This window comes from Aotus nancymaae, unplaced genomic scaffold, assembly GCF_030222135.1.
Source record: "Aotus nancymaae isolate 86718 unplaced genomic scaffold, 86718_ANA_hifiasm-v0.15.2.pri h1tg000012l, whole genome shotgun sequence".
NCBI lineage: Eukaryota > Metazoa > Chordata > Mammalia > Primates > Aotidae > Aotus > Aotus nancymaae.
The window spans coordinates 34,795,109-34,807,862 of NW_026988423.1; positions in this window are offsets into that span (position 1 = coordinate 34,795,109).

The window sequence follows — 12,754 nt, forward strand, 5'->3', positions numbered from 1 at the left end:
TGGTCACACGTAGAAGGCAGGGCCCTGAAACTGGAAGGATTCAAAACCTTGAGAAGCTCTTCTTTTGTTTATTTATTTTTTTGAGATGGAGTTTTGCTCTTGTTGCCAAGGCTGGAGTGCAGTGGTGTGATCTTGGCTCACTGCAACCTCCGCCTCCTGGGTTGAAGTGATTCTCCTGCCTCAGTCTCCCCAGTAGCTGAGACTACAGGTAAGCCACCATGCCTGGCTAATTTTTGTATATTTAGTGAAGATGGGGTTTCATCATGTTTACCAGGCTGGTCACAAATTCCTGACCACAGGTGATCCTCCTACCTTGGCTTCTCAAAGTGCTGGGATTACAGGCGTGAGCCACTGCCCCCAGCCTTGAGAAGCTTTTAGATGAGCCATGTTGGAACTGACAAATGAGAGTTCTTTTTTTCTGTTTTTTAAAGACAGGGTCTCGCACTGTCACCCAGGCTGGAGCGCAGTGGCATGATCACAGCTCACTACAGTCTCAACCTCCTGGGGCTCAAGCAATCCTCCTACCTCAGCCTCCGGAGTAGGAACCACAGGTACTCACCATCACACCTGGATAGGTTTAAATTTTTTTTTCTTTTAGTTTTGTAGAGATGGGAGCTCCCTATGTTGCTCAGGCTGGAGACTTTGTATTACTTAGGATCTGACGTAGTATCTCATTTGCCTTTTTTCTGTCTTTGGAGTGAACTATATTTTCTCCTAATTTTAGGTGTTAATTTAGTTTCATGGAACAAGCAATGTATAGTATTAAGAATCGATTGTGTGGGAGATGCTATGGTAGGCCCCGGGGGAATGAGGATGGGAAATGAGGAGTGAAAGATTCAGGGTGGGGGGCTGGGCATGGAGTGACATGGTGGGTGTTGGAACTCAAGAGAGGATGCAAACACGAGCAAGATGTGGGCTTGACCTCCATGTATAAACTGGAGGAGACCCAACTATGAAGGTTGTCTGTAAGTGTTATAATGGTGGAGGAGGGAGACGTAAACAAAATTTTCTGGGTACACAGGAGAGAGAGGAATAAATTCTGCCTGGGAGAGCTGGAGAAGGCTTCATGCAGAAGGTGACATGGAGCTAACTCTTGAAGGATGGGTAGGCCCCAGACAAACAGAGAAGAAAGGAACAGTAGCAGGAAAGCCATGAGGTGACAGTGGCTATGGGCCAATGTGAGAGTGAACTACACGTGTTGGGGTAGGTAGGAACTGTGGCAGGAAATGCAAAGTACCTTCAATGTCCTCTTAAAGACTGTAGATTTTCTATAGGTAATGGAGTCACTGAAGGTTTCTGAGCAGAGGAGTGGCATCTTTTGACCTTTGATTTTCCAGGGCTGGCCCCTTGGGCATGTGCAGTTATTTGGCAGAGTTGGGTATACAGGTCGTGCGAGACTGTACTTTTTATTTTTCCTTTCCAGGAGAGCCCTCTCAAGAAAAATAACCTTATTGTGCTTTTATCCCCTTTTGTCCAGCCTTAGTTTGACCTCTGTTTGCCATTTCCCCTCTCTTCCCTTTGATGTTCTTGGCAAGGGAAGAGTTTTACCATTGACATCTTCCTATTGACATCTGTGTCAGGTATTTGATTCCTGATGCCACACGATTACTGTTTTTGGTGAATCAATGGGCCAGGGAATAAGTTGCTGTCACTGTCCATGGGTTGGAAACCCAGGAAAGTTTAGGAATAAAAGTTGGAAAAAGCAGCACATAGAGGTGGGACATGCATCAGAGCGGAGGACAGCATGCCGTGGTCGGAGGAGTTCTCAAAATAGAAGATGCTTCTCCTGGGATTCACACCACAGGCCTTGGCAGGCAGCCCACCCTTATCGTCATTAATTTCCTGAGTTCAGAATTGGGCACCACACCCTGGTGTTAAACTGTTAACCTCCAGCATCAAGGCCACAGCCACTGGGGAGAATTCCTTTCTCAAGTTGTGGCCTCGCCAGAGTTGTCCTCTGAACATGCCACAAAGGGTGAATGTTCCATCCAGTCTTACGATTCTGGAATTCTATGAATACTTAGGTACCTCGCATGCCTTTCCTCCAGGACACGCACACACAGTGCAAAGTCTTCCTGCAGTGGGCCATGATGCTGCTATTGCAGAGTGTGTGTGTGTATGTGTATGTATATTTGTAAAAACAGAAGTGCATATGTGTGTGTGTGTGCGTGCACAGGTGTATAAGGTCATGCATGTATGTGCTTGTACACACAAAAATGTGTAGGCTTTCAATGCATAGAACCTGGCTTTCCTTTCAGATCTTTTTTTCTTCTACTGCCTGAAAGTATAAAACCTGAAATAATGTGGAGAGTTTGAGGAAATCAAGGATGTTTCTAGAGCCTGGCTTTTCACAGCGAAAGTCTGCTCTAGGTTTCGAGACTGGCTACAGTGCTCAGATCCAGGAGTTCTTTAGACCTCATCCAGTTTTCCTTGCTGTGTGCTATGAAGTTACAGCCATGCCATCAGCAGAGGGCTCCCTCAACCTTAGAAGCTGGGGAGAATGCCTGAAGGCCACGCAATGTAAATGGGAGAAAAATGCAGATCTGACTGTGAATTTAAAAATCCAATGCGCCAAAGTACTTTTGTACAGAAGAAACCCTAACCCATCCTGAAAACAGACCACTTCAGCAAGAAGGTATTTGTAGTGTTTACATTAAATGACACTGTTTAAATTCCTGGATCAAGGTCAGCATAATGTTTATGTTCACAGTAACACATAGCTAAGTTATTCTTCAAAGAACCCAAGAAGCAGGGCAACTCCCTGACCAGTGGCTTAATTGTTTCTGGACGCGTCACTAGTGTTCCTAAACTCAGGGGTTCCTAACTATCCAATCACAGAATCATCAATCACCTTCAGTCCCAGGTCTGGGCCAAAGCTTTGCAGATGCCAGATCTCGATTTGGCATTTACCCAGATTTATGCCAGCTAAATGTCGAGTGCCTGGCTGATAAAGCACCATGTCCATGTGACGAATGCCACTGTCTGCTCAGATGATTGCAGCTGGCCAGCTGCTCTGCATTAACATTGAGAAGGCCATGTGGTGGATATGCAGGCAGGGGAAGGAAGCTGGACACTGCCGAATCAATATTTATCTAAAATGGGTTGATATCTCTCTTTTTTATAATTTTGGAGATGGGGTCTTACTCTTTTGCTCAGACAGGAGTGCAGTGGAACAATCTTGGCCCACTGTGACCTCCACCTCCTGTGCTCAAGCAATCCTCTTGCCTCAGCCTCTAGAATAGCTGGACCTACAGATGCATGCCACCACATCTAGCTAAGCTTTTAAATTTTTGTAGAGGTGGGGTTTCGCCATGTTGCCCAGGCTGGTCTCAAATTCCCGGGCTCAAGCCATCCTCCCACCTCTGCCTCTCAGAATGCTGGGATTACAGTCACAAGCCACTGCACCTGGCCTGAAGGTAGCTTCTCTTGAGAGTATCCTGATAATCCACTCTGAAGACAAAGAGGTCTAGGATCCAAGAGCATGTATTAGTCAGAATCCCAGTGTTCTCTTCCTCAAAATGTGCTAGATAACCACTGTCCCAGTTTTAGAATTGAGCTCTTTTCTTTCTGAGTGCCAGGCAGCCAACCACGCTCCATTATTATAACATCATCTGAGACATGTTACAATGAATGATGCCACCACGTGCTTGGCCTCAGGTATGTGTCCCTGAGGAAACTGCAGGAGCACACTCCAAATTCCTTGACTACATTTGGGAGATATCTGGGGCTTTTATTTGGGGGTGGTAAGAAATACCTGGGCAGTGGGTGAGGCTTTCTGACGTTTTCAAATTCTGGGGAAAAGGAGACACCACACTGTGACCTAAATCTACCTCCCGCCTGTCTGCTATCAAAATGTACAAGCACGGCAACAAAGCTAAAGAGCCACCGGTGGACTAGGGCATAGAAGGGCAGGGGGACTGAGGGAAAGCGCAGTTCATGAGGTCAGGGTCCGTCATCACGAGCTGGACGGGTTTCCAAGAAGCAGCACGAGTCTTCTTTGTGATAGAAAGGCAAATGCACACAAGTAGTTTTAGGGAAGCCAATCCAGCCCACTGCAGTGGGAAACTTAGTGATTTCTGTTTGTCCTGGCTTCCTCCGTTCAGATGTTCCTCATCAGCTGCGTTCAGATTGATTCCATTTGCAAAGCTCTCCTGGCAGTCTCGGTGGAGCAGGGTTGGTGGCAAAATCTCTGGCATTTTCTGATCCTGTCCAGGCTCTGCTCTTCTTGTGGAGTTTCTTGGCGTTTTGGCTCCCAAGCAGAAACTGGCTAAACAGAGGCTGCTGCTGAACAAAGCCAAATGTAAAACAGAACATTGGAACGCTAAGTGGAGCGGTTTTGCTAACCGTGGGGGCTGGGAGTGGGCAGAGGACAGTGTGGAATCAGGAAAGGGAGGGACCTCCTTAGAATCAAGCTGAATTGCGCCCTGGTGAAGGTCTGTCACGGCCCCATCGTGTCCGCATCCTTACTTATTGTGCAAGAACAAAGGTTGCATCCTTTTGCTCTCCGGTCTCACTAATGAACATAATATTTGGGTCGCACCCAGCAGCACCCGCTCATTTCCTAGCCCTCACGGAAGAGGGTGATCCTTGAGACCCTGACACCTCTCTTCCTTCTCATCACCCATCAGCCCCACCTTGCAGCCTCTCCTCAGCTTCCTTCCCAGTATCCCCCTCCCCGGCTTCAGCGTTCCCCGTGTGCCGCCTCTTTCCCTCGTCCACTTGATGCTAATGTTTCCTATACTGTTCTGGAGGGCCTTCATCCTCCCTCTCCTCACACTGCCGCAGCAGGGCGAGGACGTCCGGTTGGAGAAACTGTCAGTTCCTCTCTTCCACCGTCAGGAGTGGGAGAAGGATGCTGCTGTCACGGCCCCTTGGTTCTCTTTTGCAGGGACTGACAGCATGCGTTCTGTTACTCTGGTCCTTTATCTTGCTGTCTGGATTTAATTTCCCCATGAGCAGGTCACACAGTCTGACCTTCCAGTGGATACCTGAGTATTAGGGAGCAGGGAGCTCACTGGCTTTAAGTCCATGATATTTATCGAGTCCAATAATAAAGTGGATTCATGCACACATGCACGGGCACATGCGTACACGCAATAACGCAGTCTTATGGTCACACGGTTCAAAATGTAAAAGGTGCAGCCAGGCACGGTGGCTCACGCCTGTAATCCCAGCACTTTGGGAGGCCGAGATGGGCGGATCATCTCAGGTCAAGAGTTCAAGACTAGCCTGGCTAACATAGCGAAACCCCGTCTCTACTAAACAAAATTAGCCAAGTGTGGTGGGAGCTTGTAATCCCAGCTACCCGGGAGGCTCAGGCAGGGGAATTGCTTGAATCTGGGAGGCAGAGGTTGCAGTGAGCCGAGATTGCACCATTGCACTCCAGCCTGGGTGAGAAGAGCAAAACTGTCTCAAAAAAAAAAAAAAAATTCAAAAGTTACAAAAAGGTGGAGAGTGAACTGTCTCCCCTTTGTTTTTCCCTAGCTCTTTAGTTCTCCTCAGCAGAAGCACCTGTGTTTAAGCGTCTCCTCTTCTGGGCATGTTTTATACACATTTAGACAAATACCTACTTACACTCACATATTTCTTCCACAGTCAGTAGGAGACCATAGCTATTGTTCAACACCTTGCTGTTTTTCACTTTTTAAAATGGCTGCATAGTATCTTTTTTTTTTTTTTTGAGATGGAGTTTCACTCTTGTTGCCCAGGCTGGAGTGCAGTGGCACGATCTTGGCTCACTGCAACCTCTACCTCTGGGTTCAAGTGATTCTCCTGCCTCAGCCTCCCGAGTACCGGGATTACAGGTGCACGCCACCACGCCCAGCTAATTTTTTGTATTTTTAGTAGAGACGGGGTTTCACCACGTTGGCCAAGCTGGTGTCGAACTCCTGACCTCAGATGATCCATTCTCCTTGGCCTCCCAAAACTTTAGGATTACAGGGGTGAGCCACCGTGCCCGGCCATGGCTGCATAGTATTTTGTTGAGTGAATTTCCATAATTTATCTAAGTAGTCTCGTACAGATGGGCATCAGGTCATTTCCAGTCTTTTGCTATTATAAAAAATAAAGCTGATATTTTGATCCTCACATCTTGTGTTTATTTCCCAAAGGCTCAGGGCTCAGAGGAGAGAGGAGTGTGGTCTACACTTCACATCTCTGCCAAGCCTGGCACTGGACCTGAAGTTCCACACCACTGAGCCAAACACATCCAGGTCTGCTTTTTCGTTCCCCCTAATTCCCTCCAACTTGCCAGCATGCACAGAATTTATGCTACCAATTTTGGTGTTCATGAATTAGGTAATTTTATGCTTTTCTTTCTCTTTCTCTGCCTAGATCCCTTCCAACCCAGGGTTCTGCTGGTAAGCAAAATACTGTTTCAGCAAGTGATGCCCCCAATCTCCTAAGGACATAAGATATTGAATTTCCTATATTCATGTAGTGTGTTGTAATTTGCAAACCACCGTCACATAGTATTCTTTGATTTGATTTTTGCACACATTTTTTGAGGTTGGTAGGACATTTTCTAGATGAAGAAACTGAGGCTCAGAGGAACTAACTGCGTGGCTTACCCAAGGTCACCTAACTGGTGAATGGCAAAGACAAAACTCTCTGCCCTGCTGCTTTTCTAATACGTGCTGACCCTTTAGCATACATGTGATGTCCAAGTCAGCTCTCAGTTGGTGGGAGGCTGAAGTTCTAGCAAATTCTCCTCCAGATTTTATTTTCATCACCAGATAGAGTGAGTCTATTAGGGAATTACGGACCAATTTATCCATAGTGAGCCAATGGGATAGTGCACAGCAGAATCAGGGCAATGCCAGTTGTCTAGGGAGCAGGAGAAAGTGTGTTGGGATGGAGGTCCAGGACTGGAAGCCTCTGACCCAAAGCACATGCTTGATGTGGAAGTCAAGGGATAGGCTTGCAAGCCGGGCAAAAGGAAGAGAGGAAAGTAATGCACGTTTATGGAGAGTTCACTACGGGCCACACTGACCCATTAATCACTCCTAGAACTTGGGAGGGACACTCAGAGATATGCTGAGGCTATGCCAGTTCACACCAGGACTTGTGGTGCTCTGCCCAGCAGATGGGGGACATTCTCAAGGGTGGGCAAGGGGCTTCATAAATGGTGATGCCCAGTGCTGAGGGACAAGTTCTGGGTTCGTCTCAGAATAGTCTCTTCTCTTCAGAGAAACTCAGGTACAGCTCCACGTGGGTGTGCCTCTGCCTTCCATCAGGATGAGGCTTCTTTTCGGCAGCTTCTCAGCTCTGGGAGCAAATGTTTCTGACAGTTTTCTGCATCTGTTCACTCTGATGCTTGGATGTACTACTCGGGCTGCAGAGAGCATGCTTTGAGGGAGCTGTGGACGAGGTTCAGTGGCGCCAGTGCTGCAGACAGCAGAGCAGCCCTCCAGGAGGGGGGCTATTGAACAGACGTGAATACCCTCCTGAAGGAGAAAGCCAGACTTTTCAGGCCGCTAAGTAACCCTGGGGTAACCCGAAGCTGGGTTGCCACAAGCCCCGATGCTGAGCAGAGGACTTTAGGACTTCTACAGACAGTTGGAATTATTGAAAAACTTTGAGGAAAGAAGTGACAAGATTAGATATGCACTTTAGAAACACTTCTCTGTCAGCAATTCACTCATTTTTTTCTCGGAACACTGAGATCATCAGCTATGGACTGACTTATGTCTCCCCAAAATTCATATGTTGCAGCCCTGATGCCCAATGTGAGAGTATTTGCAGCTGGGGCCTTTGGGAGATAATTAGGCTTAATGAGGTCCTGAGGGCGGGGCCCTTGGGATGGGATTAGTGCCCCTGTAAGAAGAGACTACAGAGAGCTCCTTGTCTCTTCTCCACACACATGCATGGAGGAACAGCTGTGTGAGCACACGGTGAGAAGGCTGCCATCTGCAGTACAGGAAGAGAGCATTCACTAGAACTCAGCCACGCAGACTCCCTGAGCTTGGACTTCCAGCCTCCAGAACTGTAAGAAATAACTTACTGTTGTTTAGGCCATGCAGTTGGTGGCTTTTTGTTACAGCAGCCCAAGCTAACTGAGACAGTGCATGACCACATGGCCAGCACTAGATTGGCTCCAAATATCCAGCAGTGAACAAAGAGTCCTTGCCTTCATGGAGCTTGCAGTCTAGTGGGGTGGATGGGGAAGGAGTAAATGAACAGTAGTAATCCCAGCACTTTGGGAGGCTGAGGCAGGCAGATCACCTGAGGTTAGGAGTTTGAGACCAGTGTGGTCAACATGGCGAAACCCCATCTCTACTAAAAATACAAAAGTTAGCCTGGTGTGGTGGTGAGCACCTGTAATCCCAGCTACTCAGGAAGCTGAGGCAGGAGAATTGCCTGAACCCAGGAGGTGGAGGTTGCGGTGAGCCGAGATCGCGCCATTGCACTCCAGCCTGGGTAACGAGTGAAACTCCGTCTCAAAAAAAAAAAAATACAAACAAACAAACAAACAAACAAACAAACAAAGACAAACAAAAAAACTAAGAGAAAAAGAACAGTTGACATAAGATACATAAAGTTGTTAATTATGATAGTTACAGGGACCTCATTTAGATTGGAGGAGACAGGAGAAGACTTTCTGAGGCTATGATCATCAACCTGAGACCCTAAGAATAAGTTGGGGAAGCCAGGGGGAAGCAGGGAGAGAATCCCAGGCTTGGGACTGGCATATGGGAATCCACTAAGTGAGAAAGGGCTTGGTGAGCAAGTGACAAAAGAAAGTGTCACCAGAGGGAGAGAGTGACATTAAATAAAACTGGAAGTTGGTAAGTGGCAGTCCACAGAGGAATTTGTAGGGCTTGTTAAGAGGTTTGGATTAAAAAAGAATTCTTAGTGCATTTGGAAGCCATTAAAGGATTTCAAAGAGTTTTCAATGGAGAAGTGAAAATGATTCAATTTTCATGTTCAAAAGATCTGAGTAATGTGAGGATGGGATTAGAGGGATGTAAAGTGAAATGGGAGAGGGCTGTTGAAGCCATGCTGGGTGAGGGGATGGAGAGCCCCCACATAGGCAGCGGCAATGGAGATGGAGAGAGGAGTTTGCATTTGAGGGCCAGTGGATGGGAGGCGTGGAGAAGAAGGGGAAACAGAAGATAGGTCCTGGCCAGGCGCAGTGGCTCATGCCTGAAATCCTAGCACTTTGGGAGGCTGAGGCAGGAGGATCACTTGAGCCTAGGTGTTACAGTGAGCTATGATCGCACCACCACACTCCAGCCTAGGCAACAGAGCAAGACTCTGTCTCTAAAACAGAAAAAAAAAAGAAGATAGGTCATAGGTGTAACAGCTGGGAGGAAGAGAGCGAGTTTGACTTTGCACAAATTGAGTCAGGTGGAAAGTTGGTTGGAAACACACCCAGCCTGTGCAGAAAGGAGTTATCACTGCAGGCCTGACACTGCTGTTCATAGAAACACCTGCCTGCAAGGTTGGCCCTTGGCTGGCATCTGGGAACTTGGCTCTCAGGGCATCCCCAGGTAACTGTTAACTGATAAGGTGGTTCCCCATGGCTAGACTGTCTGTGCAGACAGTACCATTTATGCCCAACACCTACTTTCCATCTGAGAGTATAGAATTTTGCTAGGCAGAGGGTGCCAATGTGACCAGTGCCCAGGGAAGACCTTTGGGCACTAACTCTCTGCTGGGCTTCCCTGGGCAGAAATGTCACACATGTTTTGCTGCATTTTTGTGGGGGGACGACGGGCTCTGTGGGACCCTCGTGGGAGGGAAAGAGCCTAAGGAAGCCTCACATAGGTTCCTCTAGACTCTGCCTCTGCCTTGGACCCTTATGATCCAGCTGTGTGTCCTCACCACAGCAAAAGAATAAAGCCTCCCCATGAGCACAGCTGTGTGCTGAGTCCCGGGAGTCCTTCCAGAGAACCTCCAAACATGAGGTGGGCGTGGGGGCCTCTGACACAGCCTCCAGATTTAAATTTGGGAGTAATTAGCAGGTAGGAAAAAAATGGAAACCATGGGGGTGGATGGGATCAACCAGGAAGAGGGAATAGAACCCTGAGGAATTCAGTGACTTAGGGATAGGAGAGGAGGCCGGGATGCAGGCACAGCATTGAGGCAGGTCTGCTGGACTTCACACAGGGTCATCGACGACCTTGGCAACACTGTCCCCATGGGTAGTGGTGTGGGGAGCTGGCTTGTTAGGGCGTGAGGAGAGGAGCAATTTCAAGTATGACTGTGGAAGGAGCACAGAGGTAGCAGAGAGGAATGGGGGGAAGTGGAAATATATTTTTTAAAGGGGAAAGGGAATGTGATCATTCTTTTCCCGGCCTGCTGTATGGCAGTCTCTAGGCTAGACACGAGTGGCACAAATGCAGATGAGGTGTGGCCTGGGACTCACAGTGTGTGGTCCAGCAGCAAAGACGGAAGGAGCCCAGCGTGCTGAGGATTTGAAAAGTGAAGTGCAGGCCGGGCACGGTGGCTCATGCCTGTAATCTCAGCACTTTGGGAGGCCGAGGTGGGTGGATGACTTGAGGTCAGGAGTTCGAGACCAGCCTGGCCAACATGGTGAAACCTCATCTCTACTAAAAATACAAAAATTAGCCAGGTGTGGTGGCAGGCTCCTGTAATCCTAGCTACTCGGGGGGCTGAGGCAGGAGAATCCCTTGAGCCCGGGAGGCAGAGGTTGCAGTGAGCCTAGATCGCACCACTGCATTCCAGCCTGGGGGACAGAGCGAGACTCCATCTCAAAAAAAAAAAAAAAAAAAAACCAAAAAAAAAAAAAGAAAAAAAAAACTAGGTGCACAGCACCATGAGGGTGCTTAACCTAACCTGAGGGTTTATTTGAGGGCGGGAGCTTTAATCTGGGACCTGAAGAATAAGTAGGAGAGTGTTAAAGTGGGGAGAGAAGAAAGAGGAAAAGGAACATTTCAGGAAGAGGGAAGAGAATATGTGAATGTCTGGAGAGAGAAGTTGTGTACTTTGGAAGAGCAGCAGGGACTCGGAGCCAGGCGAGAGTGGCGAGACTCGGCTGTGAAATACAGGAGTGAGAAGACGCACCTGTGTGCTGTCAGCAGAGAGGGAGGGACTGAGTCTTTGGGAAGGGAGGGATCGTGGAGGGGCTGAGCGCCTTGAGCAGGTGGAGGGCTGCAGTATCTAGAAGGGATTAGTTTTGACAGTGGGAAAATACGTCATTACAAAATAGAAGCAGAAGGAGAAAGGATAGATTTTTAGAAAGGATGGATATACAGATGGCTCGCAATTTATGATGATTCAACTTACAATCAATTATTTCACTATGATAGGTTTATCCCTATGTAACCCTATTGTAAGTGGAGGAGTGTCTGGGCTTACGATGATTCGACTTACACATTTCTGACTTTACAATGGGTTTATGGGGATATTAAACGCATTTTAGTCTTAGGATATTTTCGACTTATGATGGGTTTATCGGGGATGTAACTCCACATAAAATGAGGAGCATCTGTAGCTACAAGCAAGACTTCAGGATTGGTGATAAAAAATGAACAGAGTTATTGAAATTAAATGATTTCATTTTCCAGTGGAGCTTTTTTTATTTCCTCACCCTGTCCTGCTTCCTGAGATCTGGCACATTTGTAGGCTAGGCTTTTGGTGATGTAACTCCAGATGGAGAAGAGGGAGACGTTTTCTTCACATCCTAACACACCACAGATGGGCTAGCAGGAGCCACGGTTAGTGCTGCGCAAAGCCTACTCTCTTAGATGTGGTGTCCTCGGCCTTGTCCCTGTGAGGGATTTTCCCCTTCCCCTCACCCACCTTTGGGACCTGAAGAGCCCTCTCCATCTTACAGTGGAACTGGAAAAAACTGAGGGACTGACTGACCAAGTCAGGGTCACGCTCAAGACTCCTAGTAGTGTGGAAACCGAAGGGGCGACAAGGAGGATGGGGTAGAGAAGCTGGGCCATGAGGGAGCCTGGGTGTGTATTTATTTATTTACTTTTGAGAAGGGGTCTGGCTCTGTTGCCCAGGCTGAAATGCAGTGGCAGGATCACAGCTCACTGCAGCCTTGACCTCCCTGGGCTCAGGTGATCCTCCCACCTCAGCCTCCTGGGTAGCTGGGACAGCCCTGGCTAAGTTTTGTATTTTTTGTAGAAATGAGGTCTCACCGTGTTGTCCAGGCTGGTCTTGAACTCTCGGCCTCAAGTGATTTGCCTGCCTCAGCCTCCCCAAATGCTGGGATTCCAGGCATGAGCCACTGCGCCTGGCTTTTTTTTTTTTTTTTTTAAAGACCTAGGTGTTTAAACCTGGTGTATGGTGCCCTTCGGAGAGCTGGAGGAGTAATTTAATCAGGGGGAGGAGTTATCTTCCGAGTCTTCACTCTCCTGTGGACTTGACAGAGATTGGAACATGCCTGTGGATCCAAAATAAGGGAGAATTGCAATGTTTCTCTAGATTCGTGTCTATACGCGGCCTGTTAATGGTGAGCTGGTGTCCCCCTCTCCCTTCCATGATAAGAGATACAGTGCTGGGCTCCACTTAGCAGTGGAGGTGAGGTTGTTTACTCACAGTGAAGTGTGGCAGGGCCATGAGCTGGAGGAGCATGGGAAGCGCAGAATAGTTCCATGGAGGACCCGTGGTAGAGCTGAGAGGGGAGCCTGCTCAGGTTGCTGGACAGTTTCCATCGAATGCCATAACTTTATGGTGGCACCTGCGTGCTCAGGGCTGGGATTCCCCCAGGGTGTGGATCTGCTCATTGGCAGGATGACATGAGAGGGTGGGGAGGGGTGAATGGGTGCCGAGTGAG